This window comes from Littorina saxatilis, linkage group LG3 (genome assembly GCF_037325665.1).
Source record: "Littorina saxatilis isolate snail1 linkage group LG3, US_GU_Lsax_2.0, whole genome shotgun sequence".
In the NCBI taxonomy this organism is placed as follows: Eukaryota; Metazoa; Mollusca; class Gastropoda; order Littorinimorpha; family Littorinidae; genus Littorina; species Littorina saxatilis.
This window is the reverse complement of record NC_090247.1, coordinates 1,766,266-1,776,265: the sequence shown is the minus strand read 5'-3', so window position 1 is coordinate 1,776,265 and position 10,000 is coordinate 1,766,266. Positions and strand designations below refer to the sequence as shown.

The window sequence follows — 10,000 nt, the reverse complement described above, 5'->3', positions numbered from 1 at the left end:
GTACCTCATCTTAGATCGGTCCAGGTGTTTACATGGGATAAAAATATCCTTCCACACATACCTCAAATCAAAACCCTGGCTGCTTCCTATGTAAAGTGTTATTACTGGATTAGTTTAGAAAGTTACACCTATGTCCATCTGGAAAGATAAGTTCAACAAAAACGTCGACGTCCCCCGTGCACGGTTAGCAGGCTGTACAGATCTGTATTGGTTTACTCATTGGTATATGATTTTATAAGTTAGTATCCCCCTTCATTGCCTCTGTCGACGCCCGTTTTTAACCGATTGCTTCCCTTTATAAAATGAACCGGCCACAGGGCGTCGTCGTCCCGAACAAAATCTTCAAAATCTCCAAAACCGTTCGGAATCCTGGGTAGAAAAATCATTTAATAAAATGACGTATGTGCCTTTCGGCGATTGGTCAATGCCTTTCGGAGCTGGACTGCCAACATAATGTCGGTCGCACTTGAGATTAATGTTACTTTAGTTTGCTTTCCACACTGATACAAAATAAACGAGATGATAGTAGGGTGAATGATCACTTACCTGGAAGAGCAAGATTGACAGAACGTACGGTACACAAATGCGAACGGAGAAACTCGGAAACCGACGAGCCGATCCTGATACACATACGCGAGAACTCGCATGTTATATTTGAAGTTAAAATTACTATTTTCATCTCGGATGACAGCGAGTCTGGTTAGCTCAATCGGCAGGGCGTCCGACTGCAAAGTCGTTACTTTGGCGATCACGGGTTCGAATTTCTTAGCAGTCAAGAACATTTATCAACTTTTCAATTTTTTCTCTAATAGCTGAACTCGTATTTCTTGTATTTTCATTCATTTAAATTAATTTCAAAGATTTTGAGGGATGCATTGAAGATCGAATTTATCAAAGCGTTACATAATTATCGAGTACTTCCAGTGAATGATTTCCCAGAATTACCCATTCTATTTTTAGTAACAGGCTTTTGGAAAAAGCCCAATGGACGATTGTTTCACCGCGCGTCGACTTCATGTAATGGTCGTCAATGACTTCTAATTATACTGTACTTCTTGTTACTTGATGTATGTACACGGGAAAGAAAGAGTCGACATTTGAAGCTTTTGTAAAAATTGTGCACGGGTCGAAATGAGTGAGGAACGTTGGTGTGTTATAATTAGGTACCAAACAGCGACATTACTGTCAAAGACCGACTTTCACAGAAAACGAAACGGAGTTGACTTGACCTGCCTTGAAAATCCAGTCTGTTTCCCTGTCTGTGCCCGTTATTGTCAATGTTTTTGATAGTCTTCCGAATGAACCCGATTCCGAAATGTCTCATACAATATCAACCATCCTCCCTCCCCCTCCCATCCCAACATAACAAGAGAGACAGAGAGATAGACGGAGGGGGGGGGGGAGGGGAGAGGGTCCTGCATCACGTCTCCTCCTAGTTTTCCTGTTGACCAGACGCTTTGACACGAGCTGTCAACCCGCTAACAATATTTATGAACATTTTCAGACGCAAACACGAGTGCGGACCTCTTCTTCCTTGTTGTCTGGGTTTTGTTGCTCAACCACAACTGTTTGAAAATACAATTGTTAGTCTTTCTTTCACCATTGTTTTGGCATCACCGACAACTCCACCCTTCCTGTTGCCGGCGTCTTGAGACGGGTCGTGTCCAACGAGAAAACCTACACCTGTCGCGTCATTTCCGCTCCTGCGCAGTGCTGTAGCTTCCTGCGCGACAGCTTCCCGCCATCGAGCAAGCGACTGACTGAATCGATGCTGATGGTGTGATGGGAGCAACCCAGCGTCACCCGCCGTGACCGTGTGGCGTGGCTCGCGATGTGTGAGGGGGCAGGGAAAAGGCGTGGCCCTTCGCACCCTGCGCTAATATAACGCCTTGCTCGCCAATCCACGTTTGTCATAGGTGTAGGTAGCGCTACAGATAAAGGCCGATCAGCTGAGCGTACCGCTCACACCAGCGACCCTCGGGGAGAAAGAAAAAAGTAAAGAAGAGAAAAAGATTCGTGAATAAGATTTTTTTTTTAAAGGAGAAAAAAGACTCCTGCGGGAGAAAGAAGAACATTAAAAAAAAATCAGACAAGTGCTGTTTCTTCAGCTCTGCTCTGTGTTGGAAAAGTTTTAAATGAGGAAATTAATTTAATGTGATTGATCTTTGTAATTGTATTCGATCGTTTGCACCTATGCTTAAACAGAAATAGTGCAAGTATTTTGAGAAGTTTTGAAAGAGCGTTTGCAAATATTTGCGCAGTAAAAAGAACCAAGAGTCTGTGATTACATTGTTTTAGTGTTACTTTGAACTTTGAAATTTTGTTAGACACAAGATCCATCTTGCTTAAAGGATTCGATAATTCCGTGCCTTTCTCACGAAGAATCAGATTGATAATTCCAGTTCATTATTTTCTTCAGCTGAACAAAACAATACTCTATCACGAGTCACTCAAATGCTGAGCTTTGAAGGTTTTCACTTGACTTGAGTTGTAACTCAGCAAGACTTGTTATAGAGTTTCTCTGGCACAATAGAGCATTTTCCTGTGGTGAAAGAGAACGAAATCAGTGTCTAACGCTTTGTCTTAGAACGCTTGGACTTTGCTTGCAAGCCTGTGTCGACTTGTCACTTCAAGGTAAGATGGTGTTTGTAGTATTCATCTGAAACTTTACTCCTGACAGTGTGTGGTTTCTTTTTTTCCTTCCGTCCTTACTTTCTTCTTTCTTTCTTTCCTTCTTACCTTCTTTGCTGCCTTTCTTCCTTTTTTTAGCTGCTTTTTGTCCAACGTCTTCTTCTTCTTCGTTCATGGGCTGAAACTCCCACGTTCACTCATGTTTGTGCATGAGTGGGTTTTTACGTGTATGACCGTTTTTACCTCGCCTTGAGGCAGCATACGCCGATTTCGGGGGAAGAATGCTGGGTATTTTCGAGTTTCTATAACCCACCGAACTCTGACATGGATTACAGGATATTTTCTGTGCGCACTTGGTCTTGTGCTTGCGTGTACACACGAAGGGGGATAAGGCACCAGCAGGTCTGCACATAAGTTGACGGCTGGGAGATCGGACAACTCTCCACTCTTCACCCACCAGGCCGCCGCGGCTGGGATTCGAACTCATCACGACCTTCCGATTAGGAGGCCGATGTCTTACCACTGCGCCTGCCATTTTTGTCCAACGATTTTTCCGTTCATTAATTTCGGTTGTTTGGACATTGGTTTTCTTGCCGTTTCGTTCTCTCACTCCCGTGTTTTGGACATTGGTTTTCTTGCCTTTTCGTTCTCTAACTCCCGTGTTTTGGACATTCGTTTTCTTGCCTTTTCGTTCTCTAACTCCCGTGTTTTGGACATTCGTTTTCTTGCCTTTTCGTTCTCTAACTCCCGTGTTTTGGACATCGTTTTCTTGCCTTTTCGTTCTCTAACTCCCGTGTTTTGGACATCGTTTTCTTGCCTTTTCGTTCTCTAACTCCCGTGTTTTGGACATTCGTTTTCTTGCCTTTTCGTTCTCTAACTCCCGTGTTTTGGACATTCGTTTTCTTGCCTTTTCGTTCTCCAACTCTCGTGTTTTGGACATTGGTTTTCTTGCCTTTTCGTTCTCCAACTCCCGTGTTTTGGACATTGGTTTTCTTGCCTTTTCGTTCTCTAACTCCCGTGTTTTGGACATTGGTTTTCTTGCCTTTTCGTTCTCCTACTCCCGTGTTTTGGACATTGGTTTTCTTGCCTTTTCGTTCTCTAACTCCCGTGTTTTGGACATTGGTTTTCTTGCCTTTTCGTTCTCTAACTCCCGTGTTTTGGACATCGTTTTCTTGCCTTTTCGTTCTCTAACTCCCGTGTTTTGGACATTCGTTTTCTTGCCTTTTCGTTCTCTCACTCCCGTGTTTTGGACCTTCCTCTCTTTTTTTTCTGCGCGTGTGTTAATTTTCCCTTTTTCTCTATCTCCCTTTTACAGTCAGTGCGCGCGCACACTGTACCTTCTCAATTCTGTGAGGTGGGAGTGGGTGGGCTGGGAAGGGGGGCAAACCTGTCGGAATTGTCTTCGTTTTTGTGGTAAGTAACCAAGTGGGAGGACGCTACCTTTTTTTTATTCCATGTCAAAAAGCTGGACAGATCCTGGTTGGTGTGAATGATTGTGCACGCAGGAAGCCGGCCGCTATCTTTGAGACTGTGCGGACTTTGAGACTGTACGGACTTTGAGACTGTGCGGACTTTGAGACTGTGCGGACTTTGAGACTGTACGGACTTTGAGACTGTGCGGACTAAACCGCTGTCGAGACCGTCAGCATTATCAAGACTGTCAGCATTATGTAGCCAATGTTTGACCCCTAACCTTGCAGGAACCAAAGAATCTGTTCCAGGGACACCTGTAGAACGCCAGAAGGAAATGCCTCTGATTACTAACCAGCTGACCGCTCACCCTCCCACCCTCTCGCCCCCTGTCCACATTCTGACCCTCCCAATCAACGCTGACCGATAATCGGCCCCTGGTCCACATTCTGACCCTCCCAATCAACGCTGACCGATAATCGGCCCCTGGTCCACATTCTGACCCTCCCAATCAACGCTGACCGATAATCGGCCCCTGGTCCACATTCTGACCCTCCCAATCAACGCTGACCGATAATCGGCCCCTGGTCCACATTCTGACCCTCCCAATCAACGCTGACCGATAATCGGTCCCTGGTCCACATTCTCACCCTCCCAATCAACGCTGACCGATAATCGGCCCCTGGTCCACATTCTGACCCTCCCAATCAACGCTGACCGATAATCGGCCCCTGGTCCACATTCTCACCCTCCCAATCAGCGCTGACCGATAATCGGCCCCTGGTCCACATTCTGACCCTCCCAATCAACGCTGACCGATAATCGGCCCCTGGTCCACATTCTCACCCTCCCAATCAACGCTGACCGATAATCGGCCCCTGGTCCACATTCTCACCCTCCCAATCAACGCTGACCGATAATCGGCCCCTGGTCCACATTCTCACCCTCCCAATCAACACTGACCGATAATCGGCCCCTGGTCCACATTCTCACCCTCCCAATCAACGCTGACCGATAATCGGCCCCTGGTCCACATTCTCACCCTCCCAATCAACGCTGACCGATAATCGGCCCCTGGTCCACATTCTCACCCTCCCAATCAACGCTGACCGATAATCGGCCCCTGGCCTTGGATAAGACGAGTGCACCAAATGCATACGTACCTGTTCACAGCACAAGTTTTCTCCATGCTGATTTTATCACCGTCACTGATTGACACCGGCCAAACCTCATGGAATCGATCAGTCCCAAGATTCAATCGTTGCACGAAAAACACCAGACACGCGTGTGAGTGACACTTCAGTGAGTGTTCCGTGTACTCAATTCGAGATTTAGTGCTCAGTGAATTGTTTTGATAATTACGAAATCCGTACAATGTATTTGCCCACGCGAATATTGTATGTTGCATAATCTGTTCCCAGATAGTTTTATTTAAGGACTGATGTCCACTGAAAAGAAGCCAATTTCCTTCACAGAGATGTCTTACTGTTAGTTGGCTCCATAGGAAGTCGACCAAGACATCACGAAAGCAATTCAGAAAGTCTGAACAGCAACAATAACAACAAAATTACAGATTAACTCACGTCATCAGTCTTGCGAAGGTCGCAGGGTTGACCTTATTCCGAGTTGTTCTGTATTACTATGGTTAGACCGGAAAAATAGGTCATCGCGCTGTTTGTAGCATCGCACGTACCGCATTTCTCTTGTGTGCCTTAGAGCCTCCGAGGAAGTGACATTTGAAGAACCTTTTTATTACACCCAATTCCAACCCCCAACAAACACCCACGCCTACCCCACTTCTTTCGTAAAGAAATGAAAGTTCAAGAGAGAATTTACTTCGTGAAGATGTACGTTATTTGGCAGTGACATTTATTCCTTTCATTTCCGTTTCCGGATTCCTCAGCAAAAAAAAGGATGTGTGCTTCCTGTAAGACCCGTCCTAAAATGTTCAAAATGTACTGTTGCGTAACATAGAGATCTAGAGGTACAGGGTGACCAAAAAAAAAGAGTACCCAAACAAAACGTCATAAATTGAACAAAAATAAAGCAATCTTCATAAAATTTATTTACACACACAAGTAGCCTCTGCATGATTTGCACAGAAAATTTTAGCGTTCTAGCTTGTCTTTCAGGAAAGTTATGCTCATTCTACAGAACATGCTCCAAATGGCCTCCCCCGGATTTAAATCCCCCAGATTTCTATCTTTGGGGGTTCCTGAAAGACAACGTCTACAGGAACAACCCACAGACAATCACAGAACTCAAGAGAGCCATCACAACATTAACAACCATTCGCGGAATCTCGCAACAGGAGTGTGTGCGGGTGATTGATAACTTTGCGCTGCGAGTTCAAGTTTGCCTGCAGCGGCGCGGAGGTCATTTAGAGCATGTTCTGTAGAATGAGCATAACTTTCCTGAAAGACAAGCTAGAACGCTAAAATTGTCTGTGCAAATCATGCAGAGGCTACTTGTGTGTGTAAATACATTTTATGAAGATTGCTTTATTTTTGTTCAATTTATGACGTTTTGTTTGGGTACTCTTTTTTTTGGGTCACCCTGTATATAAAATGTTCAAAATGTACTGTTGCGTAACATAGAGATCTAGAGGTATATAAAATGTTCAAACTGTACTGTTGCGTAACATAGAGATGTAGAGGTATAGAAAATGTTCAAAATGTACTGTTGCGTAACATAGAGATCTAGAGGTATATAAAATGTTCAAAATGTACTGTTGCGTAACATAGAGATCTAGAGGTATATAAAATGTTCAAAATGTACTGTTGCGTAACATAGAGATCTAGAGGTATATAAAATGTTCAAAATGTACTGTTGCGTAACATAGAGATCTAGAGGTATATAAAATGTTCAAAATGTACTGTTGCGTAACATAGAGATCTAGAGGTATATAAAATGTTCAAAATGTACTGTTGCGTAGCATAGAGATCGAGAGGTATATAAAATGTTCATAATATCAGTTTTGCTGTTAATTTTAAAAGGAAATTCTGTAACACAAGAAAAACATTACGATACCAAAACATGTGCGGCATTATTTCTCGTTCCATGAGAAGAGGCATGGTGTGCGTGCTAATAACTCCCCCCCCCCCCCCTTCTCCTCTCTCTCTGTCTCGGTCTCTCTCTCTCTGTCTCTCTCTCTCTCTCTCTCGGTCTGTCTCTCTCTCTCTCTCTGTCTGTCTCTCTCTCTCTCTCTCTCTCTCTCTCTCTCTCTCTCTCTCTCTCTCTCTCTCTCTCTCTCTCTCTCTGTCTCTGTCTCTCTGTCTCTCTCTCTCTCTCTCTCTCTCTCTCTCGGCCCCCATACTCCCATAACTTCTTTCTGTCCTATCCTTTACACATATCCTTTCGTAATCTTTTCTTTTTCTACATTACAGCCTCAATTGTTTTCTTTCCATCGACACGCTATGTAATTAATGTTCCCTGCTGCCACATCACTGACGTGATCACGCACACGAGCTTGTCTCCTTTTGCTATAGTTTCGCAGAAGTGGGTGCATCGATGTCCCTAAGTGGTTTCTCTCCCCCCCCCCCCCCCCCCCTCTTCCTTACTCCCTCAGGCTGGCTTCCTATATGTTTGCATTGTAAAATAGCATCTGCGTCAAAAAAAGGATCTTGAGGGCCGATCGGAGTCTGTTGCTGCTGGGATTAGGAGCTATTGTCGTATATGTTTGCATTGTAAGATAACATCTTTCACGCTGCATCCAAAAACGGGTCTCGAGGGCCGCTTAGGGATAGATCGGAGTCTGTTTCTGCTGGGATTAGGAGCTATCGTCATTACTAAGTGAATGGCGCGTCTAGGTTTTGTGATCCTAATCGATGCACGGCACGTGTCGCTTCTTCCTCCTACCCTATTAGACGGGAGGAAAACCATGTTTTTAGGGCTCAAGATGTGTTCTGTCTGCTTTTATTGTCTCTCTGGAACTCAGTTAGTGCGGCGCCATGGCATCTGATGACGTAGTGATAAAGGAACGGCCGTTGTAATGAAGTTTTGTTTTAGTGTGACTGGGGTGGGAAAATTAGAGTCTCTCCTTAAACTTTTGGATTCATGTGAAGATGGCTTTGGAAATGCCTGACTTATCATTGGAATCTGTTATTCTGTCTTTCTGTGTGTCTCTGTCTCTCTTAATCACTGTCTCTTTGTCTGTCTGTCTGTCTGTCTGTCTCTCTCTCTCTCTCTCCCTCTCTCTCTCTCTCTCTCTCTCTCTCTCTCTCTCTCTCTCTCTCTCTCTCTCTCTCTCTCTCTCTCTCTCTCTCTCTCTCTTTCTGACCTATAACAACGATTTCACGCACAACAATTGTCGTAATGGCACCGTTCTCTTTGCTTCATTCTATTTGTGTTAGATAGAATCACAATCAACATAATCATCAGGAATGAGTTGACATTAAATCGGGACCTTTACGTGCTGGATGTCGTTTGTTGTAGGACACTGTTAGTGTCTACTGACGCTAACTGCTACCAATCAGGACGAATCCAGTTCTCTGTGTCACCAGCCTTATCTGTCGTGACCGTAAACTCGTGCACGTGATCCTCCTTGCCAAGATCAGTGTATCGGTCACATACACTTTACGCGGGCTATCCACGCGACTATCACTTAATTTGCTGGTAAGGTTTAACTCTGTGCCCACTACAATCTACCCTAAATCCCAGTGCTGAAACACACCACCTTCACTCGAATATACCTCAATTTCACGCGGACCTATCAACTCTGCTGCAATGGACTCTAAGAGACGTATAATTAAGGTGTTAGCACCTCTTTAGCACGCGACACTTACTATATTTACCCAGGAATTCACTCGGCGTTAATTAGCTAATTGGACGACGGTGCATGTTATAATCCTTGTTCTAATTCACAATACTTTGACTCAGAAGTACATTATAGGAACCGGCACGGTTGGCCTAGTGGTAGGGCGTCCGCCCCGTGATCGGGAGGTCGTGGGTTCGAACCCCGGGTCATACCTAAGACTTTAAAATTGGCAATCTAGTGGCTGCTCCGCCTGGCGTCTGGCATTATGGGGTTAGTGCTAGGACTGGTTGGTCCGGTGTCAGAATAATGTGACTGGGTGAGACATGAAGCCTGTGCTGCGACTTCTGTCTTGTGTGTGGCGCACGTTATATGTCAAAGCATCACCGCCCTGATATGGCCCTTCGTGGTCGGCTGGGCGTTAAGCAAACAAACAAACAAACAAACATTATAGGAAGTGGTTAACAACCATAACATGCAGCCGACGCGCGGTGATACAAGTGCCCATCAGGCTTTTCCCTAAAGCCTATGTTACTAAAAACAATAGAATAGGTCATTCTGAAAAAGCGTTCACTGGAACTACTCAATAATTTAATACCATATTTAATACATCACTCAAAACCTTTAGAATGACGAACAATGAATACAATACAAGAAGTAAGAGCTCAGAAAAAGTTGAACAATTAGAAGAAGAAAAAGCTTGAAAATGTCTTTGCCTACTAAATGTGCGGTCGGGCCGTCTACAAATTAAGCGTTAGGGTTTAGGGTTTTTTTGTGTGGAGATTTTGAAGATTTCGTTCGGGACGATGACGCACTATGGCCGCTTAAGTAAAGGAAACCAAGCGGTTAAAACGGGCGTTGACAGTGTCAATGAAGGATAATAAGAACTCGTAAGATCATATACCTGTGTATGACTACAAATATCGGCTGATTCTGAATCAATTATTTCTCCAATTATGTATCGTCTGTACATCCCTCTTCTATTGACGTCAATTGGCTGTAATATCCAGTGATGCAGGATCAATTAGTCTCTAAAATCTCTTCTCATTGACTGCTGCTTGTGGCGGCGTGTGATTCCCAGCAGTACCAATTCCCAGCAGTACCAGCCTGCCCATAGTGTGGTCTTATCATGACACGGCCCCATTTAGTACAGAACTCATTTTCCTCGTCTCGCTGATTGAGCGACTCCCCGTGATCAGGTGCAGA

The 10,000-nt window shown here is 44.5% G+C and overlaps 1 protein-coding gene across 1 annotated transcript in view; it reads left to right on the top strand.

Annotated features, from left to right (window-relative positions):
- Positions 1-10,000, top strand: part of LOC138961373 (con-Ins Im2-like) — a 19,304-nt gene that overhangs the window by 2,176 nt on the left and 7,128 nt on the right. The window lies entirely within an intron of this gene.